Source organism: Mchenga conophoros, linkage group LG20, assembly GCF_057382185.1.
Source record: "Mchenga conophoros isolate Kocher_MC1m ecotype Shallow Benthic linkage group LG20, M_conophoros_male_GT1.1, whole genome shotgun sequence".
In the NCBI taxonomy this organism is placed as follows: Eukaryota; Metazoa; Chordata; class Actinopteri; order Cichliformes; family Cichlidae; genus Mchenga; species Mchenga conophoros.
Window position 1 is genome coordinate 26508186 of NC_140545.1, and position 16825 is coordinate 26525010.

Genomic DNA, 16825 nt, shown 5'->3' on the forward strand with positions numbered 1-16825 from the left:
AGTGAAAGAAAATGTTTTCCAAGATCATTTTAAGAAGTGCTTATAAAAACAACCTTTTGGATCGTTAAAGTAAAGAAGACATGAAAACATTAGGTAATATATCCTCTTCTGATTTTTTTTCCACAGTTAAGGTTATGGATATCAAAATTAATTAACTATAAAATTATGTGGAGGGTTTTTTTTTACATTAACACATTACAAAAGGCATGTTCATGGTTAAGCATTCAAACTTATCCACTTACAGCAGGGTTGGTAGTTCAGTCTCTGCTCCTTCCTGCCAGGGTGTTCAGTATAGCCCAGTTGAAGACTTCCTGTTCTGTGTGCTGATCATTTATATAATGATAATAATAATAATAATACACTTCAAAAAACAGACAAACAAAAGCATTCTCAGACTATAGCTGATTGTTTCGAAACTACATTTGCATATGCAGCCCCATTTTTGCTCTCCACAAGTACTGCTCATGTAAGGGCAGCCAAATCATACTGCATGACTGATAGAACTGGGACTACAAATAGACCCATGGAACAACTGCAAAAATGTTCTCTTCACTGTAAAAATTCTGCAAATTCATACAGTATTACAGAGATCCCCTCGACCTCTAGGTTGGGGGATGGGCAATGAGATACCAATGACATCCTTATCCAATGGAAATAAAAAGAAATATTAACATTGCATAATCAAGCAATCTTGATAGATATCAGTAGATTAAGTGTGGCCCCTGAATGAGGTGTTGTGTCATTAAAAGTAGCTTATCAATGCTCTCTGGTGGACAAACTATATGAGACACTGTGACTATAAACCAAGGTTGTCATTTGTCGTCTTCAATTTCTTCTAACTCATAGCTTACAGTCTCTCGTAGTCGTTTTTTTATTAAATATAACATGTTGAGGAAGTTTTCTGTCCAAGATTACTGTCACAGACTTTTCTAAGTGAATTCAACAGTTTACTTCATAGCACGGCATATACAATCACATCTGGAAGCTCTCTTGCAACATCTAAATTATGAATTTAATGTTGATTGATGGGAATGAACTCCAAAATTGTGTCATGATAGAGCGATAACTGCTGTGTCAATAACAAGTGTTTGATAGATTGCTAATAAGTGCTACTGAGCCAGTAACAAGTGAGCACTGGCTGCGTTCGTGTCTCCGCAGGGACCTGTCAACCCATCAGCCTTATCGGCTGGGTGAGAGGTCCGCATGGCGTCGCTGAATATCTCTTCACCTCGCACGCAAGCACAGTGGTGTCACAATGTATCTGCTCACCAGGGAATGGTGAGGGGGCTGCAATCTTTATGAGGCGAAAGAAGGAAACATATGGAAAGAGGACAAGCGACGAAAGTGTGTAAGTGTGCATATGTCAGGGTGTTGGGGAGGGCGAGTGAGAAAGTTGCAGATTGCGCACATAGGTGTGGGACAGTGCAAGAAGAAAGTGTTTGTGTCAATAGGTTCTGGAAATGTGGTGAGCAGAGCAGGATAGCAGGGGAACAAGTGAAAGAAATAAAAAGCTGCTGTGAGTGTATGACTGTGTTTGTGTCGATGTGACTGTGTGGAAGAGACACACAGAGAGCAGCGGCCTATGCAGTGTGGTGGAACTTCTCTCATCTCAGCGCATTTGGTTTGCTCCCATTCTTCATTAACTCCATTAACAGATGAGCAGCGGCGATTAGCGGAGCTACCCGCTGATTCAGCTCTCACACCCTCCCCCATCTCTCTTCTCTAACCCTCTGTCGTTCTGTCGCTACCTTGATCCAACACTCCTCCTCCTCTGCCTCACATCTGAGGGGCTGTTAAGTCACAAGTTGAAGTGCGCAGTACATCCGTGTATAAACAAATATGCAAATTAAAAAAAAAAAAAACCTTGCACAATCACATTCTAAGATGTTTCATAATTTGCTACTTAAGCCACAAAAATTTAAACACCCCAAAGTGCACAGAGGGCCATAAAGCCAGTCTATCCCTCCCCCGCAGTGGCTTTTTATTCAGCTAACAGTTTTTACTGCTCTGTGCCATCTTAAAGCCCTCTACTCCTCCAGTGGGTAGTGCCAAGGGGGCAGTCTGCCTACCGCACACTGTGCCATTAGCCACGGCTGGCTCTTTAGCCAAGAGGAAAAGGGAAAAAAGGCAGTGACTGCCAAAAGGTACTTTAGACGAGGGAAAGGGGACAGTAGAAATAAACAGAGAGAGAGAGAGAGAGAGATGGGTAATGGAGACTTTCCTTTAATTCCCCCTGCATCTGTTCTATAATAGTCCCAATTAGAAGTTTAATTAGTCACATTCCTCTGTTATCCCACCTCTCTGCCTACTACCCTCTATCACTGTACCTTTACTCACAAGTAGCTAAAAAAAATGAGGCCGTATTATGCTGTTATTGACCTTCTTTCCTCTCCCAGCAGCAATTTGATTCTTCCTAATGAGTCTTTCAGGTGCCCGGATGTACAGATGTGTCAGATAAGAAGACAAACGTCTCTGGCAGAAAAATGGCAGCATTTGTCCACCCGAGACTCACAAACGACCAGGGCTTCAGTTCTGACTTTTGATAGGTAATAAATCATACAACAAAGAGGCTGCCACTCAGAAAACTCTCTTTCGCTTCCTTCTGAGATCTAAGAGGTCGGTTTTGGCGCTTTGGAAGCAACAACAATAACAACCAGAGCAACAAAAAGATTTTAGAATACATGAACGCAGGTTTCTTGAGGGTTTGGTGGAAGCTGCTTACATGGATCAGGGCCTGCACAGTTACACATGACACTTTTTTTTCTCCTCTCCATCTTCATCGCTTGCGTTCTGGTTCTGCATCATGAAATTAATGACCTGCCAGTTGACTAAACTGAGGCTGCTTTTTGTTGTTGTTGTGCATGTTTTGGCTTTGTGTCTGTATAACTGTGCACAAGGGTGGGTATATGTGTGTGTGTGCGTGTGCAAACGCTCATTTACATATGCCTTTTGTTGTCGTCTGCATGTGTGTGCATGTCTATAGAGTGCACGTTTTTGTGTTAACGAGAGCCTGTGCTCTAAACATGGCAGTGGCCTTAGGATCCCAGGATAGAGCTCTTTTTGCCCTTCTGACACAAGGCGCTTCCTATAAATTATTGACACTCCCACATCTTCTCATTTCTCTCCCATCTATCTCCCCTCCCACACACACACACACTGAACCCCACCGCCACCACAACACACAAATACTTAAAAGAAATCGAGCCATGTTTCCTTCTGCAGAGCCATGTGTGAAGCAGAAAAACAGTAGGGAGGAAAGGAGGAGGCCTGCTGATCGCACCCTTTCCCGTTACTCGTGTCTGTCTTGTTGCTCTTTCTGCGCGTCACACCTGTAACTCTGAACACCTAACAGGGAAAGCTCATAACAAACGTACTCCCGACAAATTAATTTCACCCCTCTCCAAACCTCCATCACTCTTCACACTGAAGACGAGGAGCCTTGGCATCTGGCTGTGTGTCAAAATAATTTCATTTAATATGTTACATCATTAAATAGCTTCTTTTCACTGGGAACCCTTCGCTGCTGTATTTTAAGGCTCTGAAATCTCTCGCTACGTTTTATAAACTGCGCTATGAGTTCTCTTTGTGCCGTCGTCCACGACAAAAGCAATCGCTCTCTGCCTTCCTCCTCTTTGTCTCACTCTGACTGTCTTGTCTCGGGCTATTTCCAGGCACAGGCAATCTAACCTTTTCTTTTCACACAACTTCACATTATTAGGATCCTAAATACAACAAAAGACCCAAACAATAGAGGGAGAGATGCATTGGACAGTGTTAGGAAATGGAGCAGGCTTCCATTCTTCCAGTGACTCTTGCCTGTCTCTTACATGAATAAGAGGCATGGCTAAACGTGCTGCATAATTTGTACTTTTAATGGCAGAGCCTTCCATTCCTGTGACATGACTTAATCAATAACCCGGCCTGTCGCAGTCTCAGCCCAGACTCGGCTGGCGTTTTATTAATTTTGAACAGGCACACTAACTAGGCGTCTGCTAGCAAGAGGCATTTCACACGGGATAATAGGCACCCTGGATTGATAGGTTCATTCCATGTACGCTCAAACCCTCATCCCTCTCTTTTTCCCCTCTCTATCTATCTACCCCCTTTATCTCTCTCTTTCTCTCCGTCTCCCCATTCTTTCCCTCTTTCTGTCAAAGAGTGATTTAGGGAGGACTCTGCACGTCTGCGTGTGTGTCAGCTGAGGGAGGAGGGAGAGATGGATAAATAGGAAGGGAAGAAGGGATAAATAAGAAGTGAAAAGAAAGATCGAGACACAGGTTGTGACAGACAGCCTTTGTCTAAATAATAGAGAGTCATGACCTATGAGTGTCCGAAGTATCGATACATCTGTCTCGCTGTTTGACCAGAAACACACACACTGAGACATACATCTCAGGGGTCAAGATGGAATAAAATGCACTTCACATTCAGATGCATGCGTTCACAGACATATGTGAAAAATGTACACATAGAACACATTAGCCAGACAGACATCCACATCTGTTACCATCTGACTCCAATCCATTCAACTGTGTGAACGCCCAGAATGACATCACTTAAAAAGAGCAAAGCACAAACAGGAAGGTGCACCAAAGAGCCAAACATGCAACAACAGAGATAAAAAAAAAAACTGGGAAAGCAGACTTTAGATATTTGAATAAAAGAATCATGTCATAATACCTGATAATCAAATAGGTAAGTGGTGTGGAGCTAGATCAGAGGCACAAAGCTGAACATCTGAAAAAAACAAAAGTGACGAGTGTGTACGAAGGCTTAAACTGAACCAGTTCACCAGTGAGACTTCTTGTTCATCGGATGGAAATGTGGCCTAATTTGTCCAGAATGAGTGATGAAAAGGATTCCCCTTGTATTACTGAAAACAAAAAACTAAATATGGCTCAAAATGTATGTAGTACCTGTTTGTTAGGGGTGCAACGATATTCGTATCGATATTGAACCGTTCGATACAGTGCTTTCGGTTCGGTACGCATATGTATCGAACAATACAAAATTTGTAATTTATTTTATCAACTTTCCTTCTGACGATGCTGTCTGTGTTGAGCGCTCAGTGAATCTGCGTTCGACTACTCCGCCTAGGCTCGACAGTGCAGCCTAGGCGGAGTAGTCGAGCACAGATTCACTGAGCGCTCAACACAGACAGCATCGTCAGAAGGAAGAGCGCAGGGCAAGCTAGCGAGACAGAAGTTAAGCTCTCCTTGCAACATGGACCTCCCCCACCCTCATTCAGATCTGGCGTTTGGAATTATTTTGGTTTTCATGTGACGTATGACCCTGAAGGTAAGCGAGTCATGGACTAAAGTAAAACAGTATGTTGGATGTGCCATGCAATGCTCAATTACATGGTTGGGAACTAGTGTGTTAGTTAGCTCGTTAACGTGTTGGCCGTCTAGCCCCACGCACGGGGCGATCGGCGGTAGCTCGTTAACGGAGATTTGCCGTGTTGTGGCGTTAAGGTCATTTCAACGAGATTAACCTGAAAGCACTAGTGGGAACACAACGAATATGACTGCACATTTACACCGACATCATCCTAGTGCAAAGACAAGTGGAAGCAGAAAAAAAACAAGCAAGCATGCTACTAACTTTAGCCGAGTCATTTAGACAGCTGTTAGCACATGATTCTCCTTATGCTGCTGAGAATATAGCCCAGAAGAAGCAGATAGTATAGCTTTTATTTTGGAAAGAGACATTTCTCTGTAATAAACTCTCTTTTCCAAAGATGAGTGATTCCTCAATCAGATACAGGGCTCGCAATATCGCTAGCCCAACGTCGCTAGCGATTTTTTTCAGTCGGGCTACCAAAATCTATCTCTGCCCTGCCCGTCGGGCTATTGTAGGAAGGAAAAATATATGTCAATGCTTTTGCATTCTTTCAGAAATGTAGCTGGGTAATTATGTCACTGGCATCGGTGAGCCACTGTCAATATGTGACATATTGCAATCGCGTTTGAATTTGCGCTTGTTTTTTTGCTTTCACTTTGCAATCGCGCGAACTGTGTATAGAGAGCGACAGCACTGATCTGTGAGTGATGATAATTTGTGCACCAATTCCTCTGACATCGTCTTATTAATTGTTAGCTTACTATGCAAACATGACAAGTGAAATCTCACGCAGCAAGCTTAAACATGTGAGAGGTTGATCGCGCAGAGAATCGCTGAGCTTATGTGAGTGCGTGTGTAAAAGCAGCAGGATTTATATTTGACTACGATGACCTGGATGACTGAGAACCTTCACAGACAGATATATATTTTAGTTCTGCTGAGCCAAATAAGACAGGTCAGGGTGAAGAAGTGACAGCCAAAGAAAAGCTTACCACAAAACGGAGAAGTTATGACAAATCAGACTATAAGGCAAAAAGAAAGTGCAGCTTTATGGTTTCATGGACAAAAGAATTTCTGTGGCTGCAATATGATGAGCTAAATAACCAGGGCTGCACATAAGTGGTCCGCAGGTGCGCATTCGCTGTCAAAATAAAAAACACGCACAAGGGTTAGGGTTAAATTTAAAAACTGTACTTTTGAGTTAAAATATATATTTATAATTTTAATAAATGACAAATTAAAAAGGCATGAACATTTTTTTTGTATCGAAAAAATATCGAACCGTGACACCAAAGTATCGAACCGAACCGAACCGTGAATTTTGTGCATCGTTGCACCCCTACTGTTTGTATACATTTGTTTTATTCTGTTTTGTTTTACTGACTACAGGCAGCTCAATTCATGAGCCCAACATTAACATGAATAAACATTTTACTTGTTAATGAACTTTTAATATTTATTTACATTATTTGTAATATCCAGCAGTTACAAAGCAAGATTTAGGTTTTTAGCAAGGTAAGTTCAGGTATTTAACACTGGGCCAGTGTTACGAAGGTAGGTCACTTCTTACTGAGGTACACTATATGGACAAAAGTATTGGTTACTGGTACTGGAAAGTAAAAGTATTGTTATTATTTTATTTCTATGGCTTTTTCAAAAGAAACAAGATGAAATCTTAAATCGATAAAATAAAACAATAAAATTTAAATTAAAAACAAACAAATACAATAAATTTGACCAAAAACAAACTAAAACAAAAAGACACCACAAAATAAAAAACCTGATGGACTCATACTGAACTTGAATCAAAAGCAAAGGTAAAAAAAAAAAAAAAGAAGAAGCAAACAAAGTATTAAGATATGAGTGAAAATAATGTATAGAAACTGCAGTACGAAAATCAAGTGGAAGGTTATTCCAGAGTCTAGGGGTTGCAACTATCAAAGCTCGATCACCTCTATGATTGCCTATACTGCAGCTTTGGGCCACACTTCTTAATCTTTGAATTCAGGTGTTTTCAGTTTCAATGCCACGGGTGTATAAAAATAACGCAGCTAGCCATGCAGTCTCCCTTTACAGAAAGGTTTGAAAGCATGGGTCGTTCTAAAGACCTCACTGACTTTGGACATGGTACTGTAATAGGATGCCACCGTTACATCAAGTGACTTCCTGAAATTTCTTCCCTCCTGGATATTCCATGAACTGTACGTGGCATTATTGCAAAGTCAAAGAGTTCAAGAACCACAGCAACTCAGCCACGAAGTTGCAGACTATGCAAAAATTACAGAGCTAGGTTGCAGGTGAGGCATACAGTGTGTAAAAGTTGCCAACGCTCTGCTGACTCAGTAACTGCAGAGTTAAGAACCTCCTCAGAAATTAACATCAGCACAAAGAGTGTGCGCTAGGAGCTTCATGACCTGAGCTTCAATGGCTAAGCAGCTTCTGTAGGTGTAAAGTGTATGTGGCTCAGTACTTTTATCCATATAGATGGATGGTAACTAATGCTGAACAGCTGCTCTGCACCAGACCGGGATGTGTTTGCAATAAGAAGTCAAGATATGCAAAACCTACACCTACTCGCCAATCAGTTGTCTGGAAAAGAGCATTACCAGTTTTGGAAAATCCTGTGGACCTGTAAATATAAGACGTCTTTGACCTTATATAAAATTTGCGAATCAGCCTACTAGTTGGTTTGAATTCTGTTTATCTTTCTTCTTTACTTCTTTTCAGAACATTTAACTTAAAGAGATGCCGTCTCTTGTTTACCCCACCAGTGCCACAAAGAATACGGCTAAAATGTCTCAGGCACCACAGGAATACATCAGACACATTCATTTATAAATGGATGTGCAAGTTATAAGAGAATGCACACTTGTAATTATAGTCAGGGCTTCCTCTGCATTAATGGCAGGGTTGTGATGCTGATAAGTCTATTAACTGACACAGGCATCCCATTTTTGCCAGCATTCCTTGCTGGCTTGAAATAGACTATATTTATTCAGCATTGTTCCAGTATTACTAACCACTTAAAGTGATTTACATTGCAAGCCACAGTCAAGCATTAATAAGCCATTTTTTCATCCCACACATACTGCATTTATCGCACACACAGCTGCATTAGCTGCAGCAAATATATTTCTTTTAGCTTGAATTGTATGTTTAAGTTCTTCATATTCTCTAATATTGTAGTTTTCACTTTATTTGTAAAGCATGTTGTCCTGCTGCCAGCAGACTCATCCAATGTATGTGATTGGTCAAATAATACCAACTTAACTTACACACAGGCCTAGAGGCCTATCATTAACCTTCTGGCAACTACCGACTACAAGAAAAAAATATGTATTCCAGTTGCAACTGGTTGCTAGAGTCGCTGTTAAATTGATTGCCAAGCCCCATAGATGCAGGTCAGTGACATCCAATAGTTGTGAGAAATAATTGTGTATTCTCCAGATGACTGGTGAGTGATAGCTTAGTGTGAAATTGGTCAAAAAGAAGCACACAGTACTTCACTTAAAACCTCCCTGCAAATGCTTTGGTCTGCAGCAATGAATTACTGGAGTAGTAAAACTGAAGAGTGTGAGCTTGCCACTAAATCAAACATATTTCAAAAAGTGTAACGTGTACTTTTACAGGCAAACATCCTCCATTTCCTGTTTGTGCTGCACCTTTTCCAATTTTCATGACAGCTTGGACAGTAAAAGGGAGGCATCTGCAACCACCACTGGCAACCACAACAATCTGTTAGCAACCAGAGCAATTACAAGGAGGTTTTTGGTGCATTGCAGCAACTGGTTTAAACCCAGCAATACCCAGCAACCTCTTCCAATCATTTGCCAAATGACATTTTGCTTAGAGACCAGAGGTTTCCAGGGGTTACTGATCGGCCTCTAGGCCTGTGTGAGTTCTCATGAATTTGATAACCACCTCTGTGTGAACCTATCAATCCAGGCTGAATATCTCTATAAAAGCCAGATAAGGAAAAGATCTCAAACTTTCTACACATTACATGTTCCTGGTGAACCTCATCATTTTATCACATGAACCCCAGACAGCGTCAAAGAATGACACAGGATAGCCCCTGTCAGATGTGTTCTTCACTTATTAGAAATAAGTGGTGCATTTTTAGTGTTCAAGAGGCAAGACACATGAGATTCACTCACTCGCTGTAAATTCTCTGGACAAAAACTTGCTCGATTCACAAAAACTTGGGCTCAGAGGGACATTATGGAGATGTCATAGTAGCAAGCTGGCAGAGTAAAGTCTGTTTAACGTCCAAGCAGACTGATTCAGACATTTGTGTTGTCACATACAGCTCCTTTGGGTAATGTCGAGATAAGTTAAAGTCTTCACTAAACCCGAGGGAAATAGCTGACTCTTTAGCTGCTAAATTCTCAACTGTTTTCAGCAGTTAGTCACTTGCAGGATCCGTATGCCATTTAGTGCTGAGCAGGAGGTGTTCAGTGGTGTTTCAGAGCTTTTTAGTGAAACTAGCTATATGCTGTGCCCATGAGAAAAGTGACAGTGAACGAAAGACTATCAACAGAAACTCAGCACAGGAGCTTCCACTTTAGGTTCTAATTCTCTGTAGTTTATCACTCAAAGTGACCCTGTTTATATTTTTGTTTGATACACTGGCATCATAGAAATGTTGATTACAGCCAAATTTGACATTTTTTAGCACCCATGCAGAAAATAAACCTTGCATGAACCACAAAGCCATTTGACCAGAATCTTAATCATCCATCTGGTTTTTTTTAAGACTCACAAACACAAACTTGTCTTTAATATTGTGGAGCAGATGTTTGACAGATAACTCTACCCTCATTTCCCGCTAAATGTCACTTGATTCCCCTTATCTCTTCATGTGGCCTTGAGGATCATCAAATTCAGAATAAGCACAACATGTCTCCCCTGTGTTGTTGACACTGTGTTTATCTCTGACCAAATACAGCACAAGAGTGCTTGCAATGAGGGTGGAAAGTTCTGGCATCATCAGGTTTAACCAGTTTGGATCTCTCTTTGCCGTGCATTTGTACTCGGAGAGCTGAAAACAGAGGACTAAACATTTAGCCCCTGACACGGACAGTCCTGTGACTCATCATGCTGATAGGCCCAGGGACAGAGAGAAAGACGGACAGATGGAAAACAGCAAGAAGGCTGGCGAGGGAGGGAGTGATGGTGGGTCCAAAAGATACTGTAGGTTTTAGTAGGAGGGAGTAAGAAGGATCATGTGCTTCCCGGAGGCCAGAGAAAGAAGGAATGTATCTAAAGATGAGTCATTATTGTTGACAGACTCCTCTTTCTCCTCTTTCTATCAACACCACACAATGGAAGGCTTATCATACTTAACAATAACCACACATAATCAGTCAATAAGCCTTACCTCTTACCTCCACGCGCATATTACTGGAAGCATTACAGGCTGTACCCTGCTGCTCTTTTACGCTTGTGTAACTTACACCTGAGGAGAAGTCTTGGAAAGATGACCATTATGAAAGTGCATTAGTTCACTACCAGAATTCCTATCATTCCTCTGCTCATCTGAGATGTTTGGGACCTTTGTGCTCTGGTATGTATCACACAAACACCCACAAACTTGCCAGTACCCACAACTGCACACAAAATGGACATCTGGACTCGGGTTGTTTTGTGCTGGAACAAGTTACATGCAGCTTGTTCTCCTGAGTCTCCGCCCTCTTTGGAATACGGCGTCCTGAGTTTGACAAAGCACTTTTTTTAGTTTCTGCACTTTTTTTGGTTTAACAGAACAGTCTGTTTTTGTTACTAGTGGAGGTTTGAAGCTTTCTGTCGTACTGACATCTATCTACCTCATTAAAAGATTATTTAAAGTGGTAATCTACCCCAGCAGGGCAGATTGCCTCAGTCCTAATTCTGTAGCATAGAGCTCATTGATATGGTTAAAAATATTATCACAATTTGTTTTCTAGGTAATCAATATTTATAATTGTTGCAATATGTATTCCATACTATTAATAAGGCAGGAAATACATTCAACCAATTTACAACACTTCAGTATCTTTATTTACAAGAAAACTCTTTTGCCACATATTTTGGCTCGAGCACAGTGCTCCTATCAGCTGTATTTACTTCTATGTGTCACATAATAACACATGAAAATTCAAACTGGAGGTAATTTTGGATGTTCCCTTATTTCCCAAGGTGTCGCTCCAATGGATGGGTTTGTATGTTTGATTTTGCACAGATTTTACATCCGATCCTCTTCTTGACACCAAACGTTTATTATCCGAGCAGCACTAGATTACACTAGCTTGTGACCCCCTGAGGCTAGGTTTGGCTCTCCTCATGAATTTATTTGAGTTTTGTCAGAAAAAAAGACTCACTTAGACTCATTTATATTGGCCGGTACTAGCGATCTATTGGTCTTGGTATTTGCAACGAGTGATGAATGAAATTTTAAAAAGTAAAGACGAGACGTTGAGTAAAGAAAAATCCTAAAATGGTAGGGCAGCAAATATTACACTATTTTTTATGTTTATTCAGGTTTTTCCCACATCTCAAATGTTGTGTGAACTATCACCGCCACAATTTTTTCTATCTGTGTGCTTTATCCTCGTTTTCAGCCCAAATGTGTGTCATTCAGAAATCTCTGAAGACTAGCAGGATGATCATGTAGATGATCATGTACTTGGAGAAAGAATTCAAAGACTAAACTGCAGTACTGAATAAGTTTGAAAATCAACAGGTTAATAAAAGTAAAAAAGTAAAGGTCATATTTTAGCTTGCAGCCCTGCTTTTGAGAACTCTTTGTATTTCTACTGTAATGAGGTAGAAAAATAAATCTCAGGGGATAGTAAAAAAAACTGAAGGCATTACCACAAAGATAAATATGTTTCTTTGTCATTTGCATGAACCTTTCAGATTACCCATTTCATTTTGAGGTCTATATTCACAATAAATGCTTTGGCTTGTGTCTTCATTACTGCCTAAAGTTTTGAAGCATATGAACCCTGCTGTCGTCTCCCAGCAGCACTGAGACTTTGTGTCTTTATTTAAGCTCCATCTGGCCTTTGCTAAAAAAATCACAACCCTCCTGTTCACACTGGGCTCTTCCTCCCTTCACTGGCCCAAACCTTTTGATCTGTCCCTAAGCAAAACTTTCCCTCTCCATCTCCTTCTCTCCCACCATCAATATTTCATAAGCGTACAGTGACAAATTTATTTGAATGCCGCCTCAGACGCAGACGCAAAGATGGATGGGCCGATCGGCGTGGTGGTGGGCTTGTGAGCGGCATGGTAGCGAGCAGCTTTACCGCATACATTAGTCACACGTTCGCAGACTGCTGGTGAAAAGGTGGGGGCCTAGCAGAGGTGGTATATGGAGCTTTGGGGGAGTGAGGGGAGGGGGCATTGTATGTGAAATGCATGCATGTCTATAGGAATGTGTTAGTGAGAGAGACAGAAAGAGAGGGAGAGAGGAGGGGTTACTCCGAGAATTGAAGGAGTAAATTTATCATAGTTATGGCTTTCTCAGGCATCCATTTTCCTATGGTCTGTTGACAGCCAGTAGTGTCTGCATACCAGCCCCCCTCTTCCCCCACCACCCCGTGTGATTGACAGCACTGGGCTTCAGCTTAGCAGGCCTGGTTACACACTCCAGCACTGGACACAAACACACAGAAGAGAGAGATTTTCACTTACTCCTATAATTCGGGAATCAAACTGATTCCTTCACTTTAAGCACTTGTTCTGAAGAACCTGTTTGAAGGAAGAAAATTTGTATGGCTGTTGGCAGTCTTTACATGTAAAATGTATTCCTATAGTTATGAATTCAATGTCGTTGTAAAAGGTAATAATATCAACAGGCACCAGATGCGGTTGTTTAAACCCAGTGATGAGGTTAAGCAGATGTTCTGCATCAACCAGCTGGTCCACGTGCTCAAAGTTGTTTTGTGATTGTGGCAGCACAGGAGTCTCACAGCCAGAGGGTCCTGGGTTTGAATCCACCTGCTTTGTGGAATTTGCATGTTCTCCCTATGCTTGCGTGGGTTCTTTCTGGGTCCTCTGGCTTTCTCTCACAGTCCAAAAACATGCAGGGGTTTAGGTTAACAGGCAATTTTAAATTGGGTGTAGGTGCTGCATTAGCCCTGGGATAAACTGGTAAGCTGTCCAGGCCTTTTAACAGCTGGGATAGCCTCCAGTCCTCCATGCAACCCTTAACTGGATACATGGAAGAAAATGGCAACATAAGTGAATGACCACGGCAGACCCAGTGACATCAACATGCTTTGCAGCATTCTTTATTAGCACGCAAGGTTGCTGTTAACAATGCACACAGAGCCGCAGCTCTCCCGCTGCCAGCTCAACATTACCACAACAACCCCAACCACACGACCCAGCACAATATTTAAGTCGGCGGTGCCGTGCAGGGAAGGCAGAGGCACCTGCACGGCATCCACAATCACGCCCCGCCACAGTGTCCCATACCCAAGAAAGCTGTCAAAGGTTCATTACTGCATCTTCAAGCCAAAGAGTAGAAGACCTCCATCTACTTGGCAAACAATAAACGGCAACATTTAACCAATATCTTTCTTTAAAAATGTTTTAATGACTCCTAATTTACACTTTTTAGTTTTGCAGGATATAAATCTAAAAGGTGAAATTGTTGACATGTCAAACCTACAGCATCTTTACTGGTGCACTGCCATGAATTTATGCTGGCTCCTGTGCTGGGACATGTACACACGTCACGCCTACAGCACCAGGCCTCTGTCTTAGTATAAGAGGTTTTAATGATCATTTTTGTCTCACTGTGTGTTCACACTCAAACTATTTTTTGCACAGAACAAGTACAAGCATGTGAGGCCTACTGCTGTAACTATAAATTTTTACACAGGATTTCAGGTTATTAGGTTAGTCTCTCTATCTTGAATATTTTTTCAAAAGCTACATGAAAAGTCTCAGGTTTCACTAAGAACAACAAATATCAACATCATGGTAGCAACAGGGGAAAACCACAGGATAAAAAACACCCGACAGGGTTCATCTTCAAAGCAACTGCCATTTATCCGATTTTATTCTCTATATTTTCAACCGATCTGCCGTCCATCCGGTAAAGAAAGCTTAAGCCCTCAATCTGACTTCTCAAATATCACAGAAATGAGAAACCTGTTCTCTCCTGCTGTTTGGAGGGCATCAAATTCTTGATCATGAATACATGCAAGGTGTTGGGCTTTATACATGTTCACAAGCACGTAACAAATCTCACAGAAAGGTGCTTTTTAAATAATGAATGCATCTAAAGTGAGACAAAAACTGAAACTCACTGAGTGTAGAAGTTTAAGTCTTTTCCACCCCTGAACTTTATTCAGTTGGTAAAATTCAGGCACTTAAACTTTCACAGTTCACAGTAAACAGTTCTGGTTTCTTGTAAATATAGTGTTTGTCACAATGTTGAAGGAGTAGTTGAACCTTTTAGGCCCACATCGTTAGCCTGGCTATGCCCTATGGTCACAAAACCCACCAGCATCTGTAAGGCTCACTTATTAACTGCCCACAGCCTGTGAGCATAGGTGCTTTGAAGTGGGTTAAATGCTCAGTTATTTCTAAACATGTGCAATGGGATGTGATGGTGCAGAGAAATACCAGGCTCTTAGGATAGATTAGGGCTGAACGTGGCAAAAACTGTAGTCCCAGCATCAGTGGACAGTTCACAGTGGCAGAGGGAAGGCAGCTAATTGTTATAATAATTACCAAGACTACATGGAGAAGATAGAGAAAAGAATCTGATTATACCCAAAGAGAAGAGAGGGAGAGAGAGAGATTATCTGTCTGTGAGTAGACTGTCATTAACCTCACTTTCCCACCTTCACACACTCTCCATCTTCCGCTGTCTCTTGTCCAGTGGAGTGCCAATCTATATCCCATTGTTCCCCTCATCTCTCCTGAACCGCACTAATTGAAGGCAATCTGAACATGCTTCCAGCAGACTCTTATCTCACCTCTCCCTCATGCCGAACACACAGACGCATCAGAACTTTCTACGTAAATACACACACACACACACACGTGTGCAACATTCTCAAGAATATATGCAAGCCTTTATATATATAGCAAAGTGCTGATTTAGTGTACAAGCTCTAGACATGCATTTTCAAATATGTCAGTTTGCCAAAATTATAATAATAATAATATCAGTGCCTGGGGTCTCATAGGGGCTAGTTAATACATTACCATAAAGGCACAATAAAGGTTTGGTGTGATCACAATAGTGGTAATGTTATCACAGTTTGAGACTAACAACTGATGCCTGACGTCTGAGTGAGCAGAAAAACATGCTTTGAATATACAGACGTATGATTCAGAGTCATGATGAGTGAAATCTAGTGAACTATGGGGAAGGGGTGACTCATGCCAAGTCACGCACAGTTCGTCTGTTATAAAGGACTGCACAACAAGTATAACCCAGTTCTCTGGCAACTTGATATCCATAAACATAACATGTGGCACGAATACCCACAAACACAACCTTTATCATCACACCAAGTGTTTCATGGCCAAAGACATGGCAACACTAGATTACATACAAGCGGTATAACTGAGGAGAGAAATAAAAAGATGAATGCACAATAAATAACTTTCACTTCAACTATAGTGAAGTTGCTACAAGTTGGATTAAAAACAACCTGGCTTTAAAAGGGACGGTAACAGGGTTTGTTGGCTACCTGGGATGAGCAGTTGACTTATATGCTGTAACCATAATGCAGAGGCCTCGGCTGAAATCCATCCTGAGGTCGTTTATTGTGTTTTTGTCTTTTTCACTTGACTCTTCCTATCCAAATAGTAAAGCTATTTTTGCCTACCCACAAGGGGTCGCCACAGCTGGTTGCGCCACATCTTTGATTTGAGTTTTACGCTGGATGCACTTCCTGACCCATCCAAAAGGGAATCCACTGTCCTATCCAAATAAAGACTAAAAAGCTATCTGCTTTAAGAAAAAATGCGATAGGATAGGATATTAAAACTTATCACAGAGAGTACTGAAAAGATAAGAAAAGTTGTGCGTGCCTGATTTTAAAAAGAATACACAAAAAAAACTTTCTGCCCTTTAAGCCAGTGCCAATTATTAATAAAACAAGGTGTTGGTTTAATAAGAACTCCAATGAGGGTAATACAGAAACTGAAAACTGAAAATGAGCCAAATGTATCACCTTGACTGTCTACATTTTTAAATAATCCTATGATCCCAAAAGGTTATTTCCCAGTGAAGTCATTAAAACATGTGCTTGCAACTCCATGATAAAAACACACAATAGAAACACTGTTTATACTAAGAAATCTCCTGTATATATCACAGCTAAAGAGAACATCTTATCCAGCTCTTTAAATAATGTGATTTTATTTATGTAAAAGGATAATTCACTCATAAAAACATCAAAAGTCAATTAAATGAACTGCAGTTCTTCAAATACAGCTGCAGACATTATGTGATTTTATGAACCTCCAG